The 16,521-nt window shown below is 36.5% G+C and overlaps 1 pseudogene; it reads left to right on the forward strand.

Annotated features, from left to right (window-relative positions):
- Positions 1-846: 846 nt before the first annotated feature.
- LOC113299019 lies at positions 847-6,008 on the forward strand (annotated as a pseudogene).
- The last annotated feature ends 10,513 nt before the right edge of the window (positions 6,009-16,521 follow it).

A 16,521-nucleotide genomic window follows, 5' to 3' on the forward strand; every position in this document is an offset into this window, starting at 1 on the left:
TCAAGATAATGGTTCGACCATTCATTAATCATACATAGTTCATGGTTGAAGAAGAGTTATCCCTATGTAGGCGCTATGTACAATTCTATCTGAGGCGAGGAGAAGAACGTATGCAACGAGGTGTAATGAGTATGAGTTATTTGGGGAGAGTTCACGAAAATTTCTGCGTCGACACCGGCGACCCAAATAACCGTCACGTAGGTGATCTTTTCTGCCGAGTTGCTTCAATAAACGGACGCGTCGAAGAATTCGTCCATTTAACTTATCTTGTGAATCAATATCGATTGATAGGTGAATCAATGGTGACGTTATATCGTCATCTTTCGAGGAATGGGAAAGATGGAAAGGCTCAAATTACCGTTACGTAGAACCTTTCAACATCCTTAAGGTGATGGACAAATTCAATCTGTTTAAGGCTCGTCCAAGCCATCAACGCTGCTAACTACAAGACAGACTAATAAAATTATGTACGTGTAATCGGTAGCAAATATGTCTTAGTTATCCACCAATTATTTTCTTTTGTTGTTAATTTCTTCAAAGAGACTAGCCGTTAAATCTCCCTCTAGGTAAGGGAAAGCATTTGATGTGTTAAAAAGATATTCATGATCGGTAGAGAAGGTTATTATATATCTACTGATTGTGTTCTAATGTAATGTAAAACTGATAAACTACAAATTTTATAACAGATTAGCCATTATATTTCTATAATGGTAAGAGGTAGTTTCATTTTACGTCTAAATGACCATTCATTAATTATACGTCGTGGAATACAAGAATTTTAGAAGTAAAAGTACAGTCAACATGTTGGCTTCGAATCCATCGTGCTTCTCACCGGGGTTTATCGAAAAAGTAGTACAATTCAGTATTGTGTAAATAAGAGTATGATCCTCTCATTGATTTATCGGGAAAGAATAGATAAACTATGGTTAAGTTTAAAAAAAATATACAGAGAGAAAGTAATAAAATATGAGAAAGGGAAATGGGGAGTATAATTGTGATACGAGGTGTGTGGTGTGGTGTAAGAAAGCGGTTTGGGGATTTGATAACGGCGTTTTTCCTGGTTTTCTGGCGGGAGAGATTAAGAAGAGACTACTACTATCTACTGCTTATTACTGTCATCAAGATAGAGAGATAAAAGTGGTATTTATCGAAGAGGTATTGAAAGTGGTTTTAGACTTTTAGGAAAGAAGTTTTGTAACTGAAAAATAAAGGAAGAGCTTAAGACAAATAAGAGGTTATTTTGTTCTTTTTGTCTTGATCGCGATAGTAAGATAAGAAGAAGTAAAAAGAACATTTATGATAGCGGTTTTAGTTTTTATTTTGGATGATGAGGATTTAAGGTGAGAATGAGGTTGATTAGGGTTATACTTTTAATAAAACGAATCGGTTTTGTGAAAATGAAGAGTTTAGAGCTTTGATTTTCTTTAATTGGACGCTTGAGTTTAAGAAATAGAAGATTTGGGTAGCAATGGCGGGTGTTGATAATCATAGAGGTTCTCAGCAGCACAATTTCTCTGGTGATAAAACTGATGCAGGTGAAATGACTGTTTGATTTTTTGCTTCTTAAAAACGATGTAAAACTTTCTGTTTTCTGAGTTTTTTTGTTGTTGTTTGATTTTCTGCTTTTAAAAACTATGTAAAATTTTCTGTTTTCTGAGTTTTTTCTTTTAATGAGATCCGAATTTTGAATTTTGTGTTCTGATTTGATGTTTAATTTTTATGTTTTTTTTTTTTTAATAAAAACAGTCGAGTGTGTTGTTAGTTTGCATACTTTTGTTTTCGATTCTCAGGTTTGATGGGGGATTTTACAGATGAAGATCTGTATACTGAGCTATGGAAAGTTTGTGCTGGTCCTCTTGTGGATGTTCCACAAGAAGGAGAGAGAGTTTATTACTTCCCTCAAGGTCACATGGAGCAAGTATGTTCTTTTTTTTGGGTGTGTTCTCTATCAATTCTTTGTTATTCTTGTTTTTACAAATTTGCCTTTTTCTTTTTCTTTTCTTTTCTTTTTTTTTTTTCTTCGTTGATGTTGATTTTGTAGTTAGAAGCTTCAATGAACCAAGAACTGAATTAAAGGACTCCGTTATTTAATCTTCCATCGAAGATCCTTTGTCGTGTAATCAACAGACAACTGATGGTAAATATTTCTTCTCATTTGCATTTGCTTTTCTTTCTCAACTTTCAAGTTGCTGAAAAAACTAAGTGGTTTTTGATTTCAATAGGCTGAGCAAGAAACTGATGAAGCTTATGCGCAAATTACTTTACTGCCTTTGCCTGGCCATGATGTAAGGATTTGCTTACTTATCTTTCAACTTTAACTGAATTAATTTTAAGAGGTGAACATACTATTGAACCCATTTTTGTTTCATTATAATTGCAGGATGAGCCTACTAGTCCTGATCCATGTGCAGGGGAAAATCCTAAACCCATTGTTCAATCGTTCTGCAAAATATTAACTGCCTCTGGTACGAGTACGCATGGTGGATTCTCTGTTCTTCGGAAACACGCTAATGAGTGCCTTCCAGCCTTGGTAAAGTTATCACTTTACGCTGACTAAAACATATTGAGCCCTTTTGGATTTCTCTGTAGTCCTCCGGTTCTTATTGCCCCTCCATGTGTTTTGGTTATCCTTCAATCAGGACATGGCTCAAGCAACACCAACCCAAGAATTGGCTGCCAAGGATCTTCATGGGTATGAGTGGCGATTTAAGCATATCTTCAGAGGTAGACATTTTCTAATTGTTTTCATTCTTCACCAATATACTGCATAATAAAATCTTAGTTGTCCAGTTCACACCTAACATGTTGATGCCTAATCGAACCTCAGTGTCTTGCTTGTGGTATTGCGAATTATTCAGCTAATAACTTGTAGAAGGGCGTTCAAACTAGTCTACGTTGTCATAAAGTTTCTATCATTTGAATGAAATGTACAGGTCAACCTCGTAGGCATTTGCTTACTACCGGTTGGAGTACGTTTGTCACTTCTAAGAGATTGGTTGCGGGAGATGCTTTTGTCTTCTTGAGGTGCGGAAGCTGTAGCAGTTTTGGTTGTTGATTTTGTTTTCATTTTTCCCTTTTAAGGATTTGCAAGCTCTAAGGTGTAGATAGTAACAAATTATGCATGTGTAGGGGAGAGAGTGGAGAATTGCGTGTAGGAGTTAGACGTCTTGCTCGCCAACAAAGCACCATGCCGACATCTGTGATTTCCAGCCAGAGCATGCATCTCAGAGTCCTTGCTACAGCATCTCATGCTGTAGCAACAGAAACCTTTTTTATTGTTTACTATAAACCAAGGTTTGAAATATTTCTTATATGAGTTATATCCTTCTTAACGAGCTACATGGAAGACTTTTATTATATTTATTTGTCATATTGGATCCTATCTTTTGTTGGTTTCATGGTGTTGATCAGGACAAGTCAGTTCATTGTTAGCATAAACAAGTACTTGGAGGCTGTGAATAATAAATTTTCTGTTGGGATGAGGTTCAAGATGAGATTTGAAGGAGAAGATTCTCCAGAAAGAAGGTATGGATGTCTGCCGGTGTTGTTTGGTGTGATTATTTTGTCTCTTCTCTTACTGCATATTTGTGTGCATCTCATAGGGTCAGGTTTACTGGTACAATAATTGGGGTTGGAGACATTTCTCCTCAGTGGAAAGATTCTAAATGGAGATCATTAAAAGTTAGTCTCTTCCTCCCTTACTCCCCGTGCAACTTTACTTGGTATCTGATGTTTCTTGTATTCTCAAATTCAGGTTCAATGGGATGAGACAGCTCCCATTCAAAGACCAGATAGAGTTTCACCATGGGAGATCGATCCCTCTGTTCCAACTGCACCTCCTCCAAGCTTAATTCAGCCTGCAACAATAAAGAGCAAAAGATCCCGAACATCTGTTGATCTCCCAGTACTCGGTAGAACTCAAAATACTGATCTCAATCTCTGGTGTATCTAACATGCTATTTGCATACATTTAACTATCCCCCTTTCCTTTTGCTCAAGTGTAGATATTACTGGTTCCATATCTTCAACTTTTTGGTATCCCGGGTCCACCCAGACCCATGAAGCAACTATATTCACTGGGTCAGAAGTTCAGAACAATGAAACCCAAGTTCTCTGGTCTGCTGTGCAGAAGGAAATGAAGGGCAATGGTAACAACAGCAACAGTTTTAACTCAAGGGCAAGGCAAGAAGATGGATGGGCAACGTCACCACTTGGAAATGTTTCCTTGAGTTTATTTCAAGATTCAGGGAAAGTTAGTAATTCACTTGATAAGTGGCCAGCTCTTTCCAGTTATTCAATGGAAGATAAATTATCCAAGCACAACAATTGCCATATGCAAGATATCATGGAGAAGGCAAAGATACCTGCAACCCCTAGTGGGTGCCGATTGTTTGGGATTGAATTGGTCAATTACTCAAGTAACCCAGTCTCCACCGAGAAGGTTTCTGCAAACCTTACTGCCGGCATCGAGGCGACTCCACCCACCACTCTATCTGAAGCTGATTCTGAGCAGCTCTCTGGGCTTTCGAAGAATTCTAAGGATTCCAAGGAACTGAAACCAATTTTATTACAGACTTCACCAAATGAAATACAGAGTAAGGGCGGCTCTACTACTATGAGAAGTCGAACTAAGGTATGAGATCAAACAACGGAGTTTCAGCTGGTTTCAGTTATGGAGTAGAAAACCGTAAACCTTGGTGCCAATCAAGGGTGACAATCCAAGTTAACCCCTTCAAATCCGATAATTCTGTCTGTCTCAACCCTTTGGGGGTCGAAATTGAGACGGGTGGATCTCGGAGAAGGAAGGAGTAGTTCGCGTTATGGGTTCGTTAAAACAGTCATATCGAGTATAAAACCATGATATAACCTTTTTTTTTTCTTTTTTCTTCTGCCTGAGTAGGTACACATGCAAGGTATTGCTGTCGGTCGTGCGGTTGACTTAACTATTTTGAAAGGATAGGATGACCTATTAAATGAGTTGGAGAAGATGTTTGAAATAAAAGGGGAGCTTTGTCCCCGAAATAAATGGGAGGTTGCTTTCACTGATGATGATGGGGATATGATGCGGGTCGGAGATGATCATTGGCCGTAATTATACTTATAACCTGATATTTATCCAAATTGTCATATTCAAATAGATACGTTCTCTCTCTCTATCCCTCCAGACGTTTTGATTCGCTTGTAATTTGATAATGGTTTCTTGCAGGGATTTTTGTAAGATCATGAAGAAGATCTTTATCTATTCTAACCAAGACGTGAAGAAGGTTCCCGAAGTGTCACCATCTTTGGAGGGTGCCAATAATGCTATAAGAGTAGATTCAGAACTTAAGCCTGAACAAGTATAAAGACTTTAGCAGGTGGCATTTCTTCTCTTTTCATGTTGCAAAGGAGGGTTTAACTGGTGCAGAAAAAGGACTGGCCATAGCCGATATGGCTTATTATTAGCTCAATCTTTTTAGAGCTTGTATTTAGGGAAGAAAAAAAGCGGGGGATAACAATTAATTTGGGTGCTAAAGGAAACTAGGCACATCGTTCAGGGGAAAAACAAGATTAGGATTGAAGAAAAAAAATGTCAATATATATGGGGGTGGTGGGTTCTTTTTTTTTATCGGCTTTCTTTTTTCTTGAGAGAAGTAAATATGGCGTGCTTTTGGCATTGGTCCTTATAGTGAGTGCTTTGCTTATACTTTCCTCTCTCTATCCTACTAATTTGTTTTGAAGCATTACATCCTTCCAAAGAGGATTTATTGGGATGATTAGGAATCTTTGGATATTGTATTAGGAAACAAAAGATAGTTAAGTAGTGGGTGAGATCATTGGACTAATTGATTAAAAAAAAAAAAGATCAGTTGGAGTTATGGCTGTCCATGGATTCTATGTAGTTAAGTTGATGTAGTTTATTTTTACTTTATTTTTGTTTCATTGGGTGCCAGTGGTTGTTGTGCTTCTTCACTTTATAAAGAACCTAATGTTGAACTTTATAGAGCGGGTCACTTGTTTGAGAACAATGAGAAGTATTTTTCGTTTCTGCTTGTTTTAACGTCTACTCTAGATGTTTAGTCGTTCCGTGCCTTTTGGGATTTGTACTTTTTTTTGTTTTTGAAAGAAAATTAACTGATATACTTTGAAGTTTAAAGAAAATTAACTGATACGCATTACAAGACTCTTTCTCAAACTCTAACCTAGACACGACTAACTATAGAATAATAGAACTCCATTTCCTAGTACAATTATCGACTCTAATATACTTAGCAAGTAAGTCTGTCACTTGATTACACTTTCTACTTTGAAAGCAAACTTGAACATTACCTAGACACTTCACTAAATGCTGACACTCCTTAATGATATTACTGTCTTCCCATCTGGTGATGATACTGTCTCCATTGATACTATCCATGACTTCTTTGTTGTCTCCCTCCACAATGACATTCTGAAGCTGGAACTGGAGAATCCACTGAAGAGTTGTTAACACTGTCATTACTTCAGCTTGAGCAACATCTCTAATCCTTTCTACCAGCGTCAAGGCCTCCACCAACTTCCCTGTAAAATCTTTGATAATTAGAGCAATACCAGTATGAAAAGAATTTGGTAAAACAGAAGCATCAATATTGATTTTAATTTTTCCCCTGGGGGGAGGATTCCAATTTCTATTGCTTCTAGTATTAGTAGCATTTCCCCTTGTAATAATGTTGTAATTCTGGTTCTGGTTATCTCTGAAGCTAGACTGAATCTTGTTCTCATTGGAGAATGTTATTATTCTGTGTTTCAGACTTGAAACATTGCATCTGCTGTTGTCAAAGACAAGTTCACATCTTGATTTCCAAATGAACCACATTGTGATGACAATCTTGTTAATAATGGGTGTTTTGTTGAAGGAGATGTTGTTGTCTGGATTACACCAACTTTTAACCCACTGCCAGACATCTGAAATATTTCTAACTTCTTGGTAAACCTCAGGAGAGATAACACTCCACACAGTTGTAGCATAATTGCAATGAATCAGAAGATGAGTAATGGTTTCATTTTCATTCCTGCATCTTTGACATAGAGCTTGAATATGTTGATTCTGCCTTGCCCTTCTTTCATTGACTGGGAGAATGTCATGCATAACCTTCCACAAGAACATCTGACATTTATGAGGGATTTGCAAGTGCCATAAGCTAAGCCAGAATTTAGCTTCTTCTTCCTTGCTAGCTAGTTTGGGATTTTTTTGACAAAGAATAACCTTGTAAGTGGAGTTTACTGTCAATTGACCATTTCTTGTTAGGGACCGTAGGAGTTTGTCTTCATGTTGCTTGGAAGGCCTGATATTTAGGATTTTCTCTATCTAGTTTTGAGTAAAATATTTTTGGAGTTTGTGAACATCCTAGTTTTGAGTGTTTTCTACCAGTAATTCCTCCACTTTCATGAAATAAGGATATTCTTCATAAGTTGAGAAATTTTGTTGAATTTGAGTTGCAGTACACCCCTCAATCCAATTATCCCTGAAAGCATACACCTTCTTCCCATTTCCAATTTGCCAAATATGAATTTTTTTTGCCCAACTGATTCCTGTGCAGATACTTTTCCAGATTGCACTGCCATTATTTGAGATTTCTTCTTGAAGAATGTTCTCCTTAGGAAAATGTTTAGCTTCTAAGATTTCTTCCCATTTGCTATTTTTGTCTTGAGCGAATCTCCAGGCCAATTTGGTGATCATAGCTTCATTGAAAACTTTTAAGTTTTTGAACCCCAGACCTCCCCATCTTTTTGGAATACTCACACTCTCCCAAGATTTGAAGTAGCCTTTACTTCCCTGCTTTTTATTCCACCAGTACCTTCTTTGAATTGCTTCAAGATTATTTATATTGTTTTGAGGAAGCATAAGACGGCTCATCTGGAATTGAGCCATAGAATTGGTTAAAAACTGAATTTGGGTGCTCCTTCCAGCTTGATTTGTCATCCCATCTTGCCAGCATATCATCCTCTGTTGCATTTTATCTTGGATATGACTGAAATACTTTGTTCTCTTCCTTCCTATGAAAAGATTGATTCCCATATATTTCTCCTCCAAAGGCATAACATTCATATTTAGGATTTCAACGATTTGATTTCTTCTTTCTTCAATTAATCTCTTGTTGAAGTGTAAGCTGGACTTGTTCAGATTTACCATCTGTCCTGAAATGTTGCAGAAGTTGTTGATAGTATGCTTTAAATTCTAGATGGATCTTATATTGGCTGTGGAAAATAAAATACAGTCATCTGTAAAGAACAGATGGGAGATTGGGGGGCCCTTCATTGCAGGAAAAACTGGCATTATATTTTTATTGTTCACTTCAGCTTGTATCATTCCGCTGAATCCCTCCATGCAAATGATGAACAAATAGGGAGAAAGACTATCTCCTTGTCTTAAACCCCTTTTTGGATGAATTGTTTCTATTGGAGAGCCATTTAAAAGAATAGAGATAGTTGTTGTAGAAATGCATTGATTTACCAAGTTACACCATTGCCCTGAGAATCCCAGCTTCTGCAAGATTTTGATGATGAAAGTCCACTCTATTATGTCAAATGCCTTTGACATATCCAATTTAATTGCCACTTCTCCTTTTTCAGATTTTGTTTTCTTCATATATTGGGTGACTTCATGAGCAATAACAATATTGTCTATAATGTTTCTTCCTGGGACATATGCAGCTTGCCATGGAGAAATTATTTTTTGTATGAGTGGTTTTAATCTGTTTGTCAAGATTTTGGAGATGATTTTATATGAAATGTTACACAGACTAATGGGTCTAAAGTCTGCAGGGCTTTGAATGTAGTTATTTTTGGGGATCAGGGTTTGAAAAGTGTGGTTAAGCTCTTTTAGGATTTTACCCCTCTTGAAGAATTCTTGGACCATGTTGACAACATCTATCTTCATTGTATCCCAATTTTGCTGATAGAACCCAGCCTGGAATCCATCTGGACCTGGTGCTTCCCAAGCATTTATTTGATGCACTGTCTTCTTAATTTCCTGCTCAGTTCGTATAACTATTAACTCTATGTTTTCAGCCTCTGAGATGCATGGAGTGATGAGATTCATAATATCATCATCTTCATCTGGGTTACTGGTTGTGGCAATTTCCTGGAAATGAGCTTTCAGGATTGCAGCAATATCTTCTCTTAATTCTTTCCAAACTCCTTCTTTGTTCTGCAAAGAGTGTATTTGATTGCACCTTCTTCTGTAGTTAGATTGATTATGAAAAATCTTGGAGTTTCTGTCTTGGTACTTGATAGCTCTTTCTCTGTATTGTTGGTATGCAATTCTATTCTTGGTATCATATAGGGTCTTTAGCTGATTCTGGAGTCTTTGGTACTCTTGAGTGTCTAATTGTTGATTGTTGATACACCGTTGAATAAAGTTCTGAGTTTATTTAACTCTTTCATCTGTGTGGCCATACTCCTTGATTCTCCAATCCTTTAGACCCTTTTTTGTTGCTCTCAGTTTATTTGTGAACTTGAAAGCATCTGTTCCTTGAGTGTTGCATCTCCAGAGTTTTTTAATTTCTTCTTTACAAGATGGATTCATAAGCCAATGTTCATAAAATATATATGGTTTTGGCAGGTTCTCAAATTGAGGGTCTGTGGTTAGAAGGATGGGAGCATGATCTGAGCCAGAAAGTATGAGGTTTGAGAATGACATTGGGAAATAAAGTCAACCAGGATGAAAGACACAAAGCTCTATCTAATCTTGTTCTAACTTGGTTGAGTTGGGTTCTATGATTTGACCATGTAAATGGGCAGCCAGTGTATGGTATATCAATGAAACCTAGAGAAGTAACAACATTAACAATTGTTGGGTTTGATTGTGTAGGGTTGATTGAATAACTCTGTCTTTCATAAATATATAGAGTAGAGTTGAAGTCTCCCATTATAACCCAAGGCATGCTCATGTTTCTTCCCATTTCATGGATGAAATTCCACTGCACCTGTCTATCATGATCATAAGAGGAACTATACAAGCAAGTTAAGAACCATTCTTTGTTAGTGCCTCCATTTTTTATTATCACATTTATCATATATTTAGAAGAATGATAGAACTCCATATTGACACCATCTTTCCATAAAAGAGCTAATCCTCCTATTCTTACTCTATCCTCATTACACTAAACATTTGGATAATGCATTTGTTTCAGGAGATAGTTAGCTTTAGACACACTAGTTTTTGTTTCAGATAGGAAAATGACATCAGGATTGAAATTGAATATGCAATTTTTCAGGTGGTCTCTGGTTAATTTATTTCCTAATCCTTGCACATTCCATGCTAGGAGTTTCATGTTGTAGATGCACTTTGGTAATCTATAGATAAGCTCACAGTAGGGGGAAAAATAAGAATTTAAATTGAGAAATGGGAGAGATTACCGTAGGATTTCCTTGTCCTGCATCAGAGCCTTGATTGTTGATGATATATTTGTCCCAATCTCCAACCACTGGCTCTTTCACTTGATGATTGTTTCCCCAATGAGGTTGGTTATGTTCTCCTTCTTCAGCAACTTCCTCCATCTGATTAGAGCTTACTCTTGAGCTTTCCCTCTCTCTTGTTCTCTTGAATCTCCTAATGTTTCCACTCATGCTTCTTTGTCTTCTTTCATAGTTGATATTTCCATTGGTAGCGTCCTCCTCTTGAAAATACTCAGTATAGACAGAATTGCAATACTTCAGGCCTGACAAAAAGAACCATATTGGACTTTCTATTCTTTTTGGTCTTCTTTGGAGATATCCTAGTGGGAGCATCATCAATATTCCAGTATGCATTGCTTGTCATATTGTAAGGAATCTTTTCAAGAAAACTGCATAGCTTCTGTGATAGGTCTCTCACTTCTTTTGCTTTGTTTTTGCAATCATCTGTATCATGGTCAATGATGAAGCAGGCTGGGAAAAGTTGATGAGGTTGCTTTTGATAATAAAAAGGAATCCACTGAGTGCAGTTGGCTGCATTTTGAGCAAGAACTCCTCTTATGAGAGATTTTGAGATATCTATCTCAATAAGAGCACCAACATCATTTGAGTCAACTGGTTTTGCATTTTCAGGATCCAATTCTTTCACTTCTCCTAACATGCTTCCCATCTCATTTGCAACATACACATTGAGAAACTCCTCTGGAAAGTCTTTGAAAGTGACCCAAAATTGTTGCTTGTCAAATAGGATATCTCTGTGATTTTGAGTTGGTTTCCATGGTTTGAGGATCCACAAAAAACCATCTAGACACCATGGGGCTTCAGATAGCACTCAACTTTAGTCCTCTTTTGATTCAAAAGTAACTGTGAACAAGTTCTTTCCCTTCTTTCTTAGTACAAAGGTTCCCACTTTGTCTCCCCGAATCAATCTAGCTTGTTTTTATGTAAAACCTCTGCTGACATTGTTAGGAGTGATGACTTTTCCAATGACACTACTGCCATCTCTTTGGAGGAAAAAACTTGGGTTGATTTGAGCTACATTGATCACTTGTCTTATGTCATCAGAAGACACAATTGAGGCTGAGTCAAAGCGATCAGTGAGATTGTTGATATCTTCAGAAGCCATAGTAATGATTGGAATGATTTTTTTTTGAATGAGATGGATGAAGATGCCGAAAACTCAAATTTATAGTCGGATTTAGAAATCTTATCTTTCTACGTGTTCTAAGCCTTTTGAGACGTGTTCTTATTGTCATAGCGGCAATGACAAGTATCAAGCAACAAGAGAGGATCCATGTACTTTGATTCAGACTTTCTTCAATTCGAGAGGACGGAGAATCCGAAGTTGCCATGGAAACGAGAAAACTCTCTGTAATTGGGACAAACGTTTGAGACATCAACATCAAGGTCTTAAACAAGAAAAGTAAATCCAAAAGGCATCAGAACCTATGAACCATTAAATAAGAGAAAGTAGTTAAAATTGGAAAGCAGAGAGAAAAGAAGAAACGAACAAAAAACTGGGAATCTAGGCAATTTAAAAGAAAGAATTTCTGGTTATGAGGAATCTTTCAGACATTAAAGGTTGACTAATTAAAGCTTATAACGGTAATATGAGACATGAAATCAGACATGCAAAGGTAGCTGGATCACATTAATGGTGAAGAATTTCACTGAGTTAATCGCCGAGTTGCAGAGCAAAACTCGGTCCGAGTTCGTACTCGTATCTGTACTCTGTTGTCTACTTTTTGGCCGAAAAAAGATGTGTGCAAATCACTTGAAATGACGGAAGTTATCGGAAAATTTTGGTCAAAAAAAAGGAAAACTCTAAAGTTGTGGAATTAACATGGGACAGTTAATCCAGAGATTCCAGACCATTAACATGGGCCAGCTTGTGCCACGTATGGTCTAAAATCTGGACCAGCCTCTATTATTCCGGCTGCAACAAGGTCGAAAAACGATCCTGCTACACTTTCCCCATTCCCTTCCACCATTAGGTGCATAGATCTTGGCCCTTGATCCCTTGGATTGGGATTAGCAGGGGGACCCTTTTGTGTGGCATCAGACCACTACTTGCATGACACCTAATGGTGGAAAGGAGTGGTGAACATATAGCATTTTCGGTCGAAAAAAACTAAACAAGAGAGAACGTACGATGGTGATGGCGGGGAAAAAGAAAACTGTTGTGAGGTACACTCCCTCTTTATCATTTAGACATATATGCTCCCTCAGTCATTTTAGATACTCGATACGGATACCAATATTTTCACTCAGAAGTATCGAATAATATTTGATCGGAAAATATAACAAATGTAATTAATTATAAATTATTCTGTTTTTAAATTATAAAAATCAATTATACTCCCTCCGTCTCACTATTAATTGACCTAGTTTATAACTAAATTAATAGTGGGCGGAGGGAGTATATAAACTAGGTCAACTAATAGTGGGCGGAGGGAGTATATAACAAATAAGAAATAACCTGTGCTGTAACGGCACGATATAAGACAAAATAATTTTTGATCATAATAATTTAAATAAATGCTACAGACTATGATAAGACTTATTTTGATAAAAAAAAGACTTGTTTTGACCCATGAGAACTTGTAGCTATGAAATCTTACATACTTGTGATTTAAATAATTATAAATTCGGTTACACTTGTAACTAGGGCTGCACAAAACCGAACCAGAACCGAAAACCGAAACCAAAATCGAAGATTTTAAACCGAACCGAACCGAAACCATATTGCTATGGTTTATTAATGGTTGTCAGTTTCAGATAATCAAAAGTATTGGTTTCGGTTTAGGTTTTATCTCAAAACTGAACCAAAAACCAATTGGTTAACCGATTAATAGTGACCATAGCAGAATGAATCTTTTCACACTGATGAATTGTAGTTAATGAATAGTTAGGACTCTTAGGAGGATTATTCGAGTTAAAGCCTTTTGCTGTCATTTTAGTTGCTCGTCATTTATGCCTCTGATATGTTGCCAGTAAACTTTTCTGCCGCTTGGAGTATTGGGTGTACTGTTTGTGTAAACTATAAAGCACTGGCACATTATTGTTTATAAATCATTCGGTTAACCAAAAATCGTATGGTTTCTAACAAAACCGAGTAGAAACCGAAACCAATGAAACCGAATATGCTATATGGTTTCATTGGTTTTCATTATTGGAAAACCGAGTACTTTGGTTTCGGTTTAGGTTTTTCCAAAAACCGATAAAAACCGAACCATGTGCAACCCTACTTGTAACTGATTAAAATAAGAATTTTTGATTAAAAATAATAATTTTTTGGTCGATCCTCAAATACTGGTGGTCTTTGATGCTGATTTGTGATGTTTTCAGATCATTGTGCCGAATCTTCATTGGATGAGCAATAAATGTAATTACATCTTACCAGAAATTCTTCCTCGATCTGGCACTATCGTCTTGTGTTCGTTATCTATATGCTCTGCTGATTCCATCCATGTATTATCCCAGGTCATCTTCACTGCAAGGTTTCGGCGAAGCCTCAAACCCGTTCTCTCATTCTGTTCACGAATCATCAATAGTTTCACGTACATGTGATGCATGAAGTATGTATTTTCCTTCATTTTCCTCCTCAAAAGAACATCGATATTCACTCGTAGACATTGTCGTCTCAATTCTTTACGATATTCTTCAGCAGACTCGATAAATTTTGTTATCCCTTTGTCATCTTTAAATTTAGACATCCCCAAAGGGTGTCCACGTCTAAATTCTGGCAGGAGAACCATTCGTTTCGTCTCATCTTGGTTCACAGATTTCAAGTGTTTGTACGCCTCATTTTTCATTGCAAAGTCTGGGCCGTATAGTTGTCGTCGCCTCGGTTTCTTATTTGATCTCTCCTGACTTTTTCCCTTCATCTTGGACAATTGATTTGTCTGAGTTTCCGAACTTCCACTGCACTCCATTGGTTTTTCTAATAATGTGTTAATCATAAAGCTTATGTTTCTTATGCATGCAGACTAACAATATGGAAATTTCTTTCTTATGTGGGTAAGTATTTCAATGAAATAAATTGTGATGGTAAATTAGTGATTATAGGTGGATAATAGGTGTATGTGGGGAGGAAAATTAAGGGGATGATGAGTATAATCAGATGAAGTAAACCGGTAGTGGAGAGGAATATATCAAATGAGTTAGATCATCTTCAAGGCATAACTTTTATCATTAAGTCTACTCTGCCTGGTTTCGACCATAAATATATGACCAGATATGTTTCCGGTCTACTTAAAATAGGAAAGTGTGAGCTGTATAAACCTTAATTATGCAATGCACGTCCTAAGTTTTAGCCTTAATTATGATGCCCCTGTTTGTAACGTTTCTTGATGGAGTAAGTCCTGAACAGTATAACAGCGAAATCGACTGAGATACCGAATGACAGATCATTTAGAGAAATTAAAAAAGTTAAACTCTATGAATCAGGTTTCTTTTCGTTTAATGGTTCCGAGAATGATGAAGTTATTGCTTATAGCCTTAAATCTACTAAATCTCTAAATTTTCTCCATACCAATAACACTAAATCAAGAGTTGAAAAGCTAGAGGTGAATCATGATAATAAAGAAGAATTTGGTGATAGTGACGGGTCAGTAATTGAAGGTTTAGATGACGATGCTTAATCGTGTTGTTGTGCAAGAAAAGACAATCATGATCAAGAAAATAAAAACATAAATTTAGTATATACAGAGGACAAAGGAAACCACCCAAAAAGTCAAGGAGGTTCGTGAAGAGATTGAAGTTGAAGTGTCAGTGTAATTTTCAAAAGGAATGCTATTCCAAGCAAGATTGTTGTCCCATTTGCAAGGTGCAAAGAATGCAAGCTTGCAGTTTTCATGGCTTCAAAATATCATTTTTTTCCATAAAACTAAAATTAGGCCAATGATTTAAGTGAAAAATTTTGATCATTATTTGGATAGATCTCAATCGTAGGTATTTATTTTTATTTTTCGATTGTTTCCAAAAAAAAAGTCAAATCCAAATGAATTTTCTGTATTTTTAACTTAATGTTCTTTGTTCTTTGCAGGTTAATTAAGGACGGTTAAGTTGTTTAACACAAAAATAAGAGTTTTACATGTTGTAACCACAAATGTTCAAATGTTATTTGTTGTTGGTTGATGAAAGTGGGCTAATTCGATTTTAAAAAGATATGAGTCAATTTTTTTCTTTTTATTTTTGAATAGAAAAGATGAGTGCAAAAGTATGAGTATTACATAGTTGTAGCATTTAATTGATAAGGATTTTTTTGTTGGCACATTAGTTTTTTTAATTGGTGAGGAACTAATTATGAAAGTTATCAATGCATATATCCAAAATTGAAGGAGGTTATAAATCTTACATCCGTCGGATATTTTTTGCTGGAAAGAGACTGTGATGGTCGTATACAACATTTTCTCTCAAAATGTTATCCGGTCGTCCAAGGCTCAGAAATCCCTTCTGTTTTTTGTTATAGAAAGAATTATGTAACATCACGTAAAAAAAATGTAATTTTGTTAAGAATCTTAACTAGTTTTGGGAAAATGTAAAAGAAATGAGAAATTAAATATAACAAATAAGTTATGGAAAATTGGATATATGACCATAAACCACTAAAGTGTGGTTGTTGAGGACATACAAAAGTTTGGGTAAAGTCAAATGGATACTAAAGCCAAGCAGGTAGCGAAATCCCTTCCATATCCCCTAAATGTAGGGAAGGGATATGGGTCACAAGGAAACCTAACTATGGTGTGCTTTTATCCCTTTTCTACATCGCACAAAAACTCAGTTTCCGTGTGAACAGTGCCAAATGAGTACTCAGTATCCGTGTAAAGTCAACTCATTGACTTGACCAAAACGGAGACTGAGTATCCGTTTCAGGAGCATAAGTATCCAATACACGGATGAATTTCCCATTTCTCCTTCTTCACTATTTTTTTCCTCTCTCAAAACCCTTTCAAACACTTTCATCCCCCTTTTGATTTTCATAATGATTCATTGCGATTCGTTGGTTGAAATTAAAAGGGTTTGATCCTTACTCCAAGGTGAATCAAATCCATTCTCCAATTTCGAATTCCATCCACAAAATCATCAAAGGTGAGCGATCCT

This window comes from Papaver somniferum, chromosome 7 (assembly GCF_003573695.1).
Source record: "Papaver somniferum cultivar HN1 chromosome 7, ASM357369v1, whole genome shotgun sequence".
NCBI classification, from domain to species: Eukaryota; Viridiplantae; Streptophyta; class Magnoliopsida; order Ranunculales; family Papaveraceae; genus Papaver; species Papaver somniferum.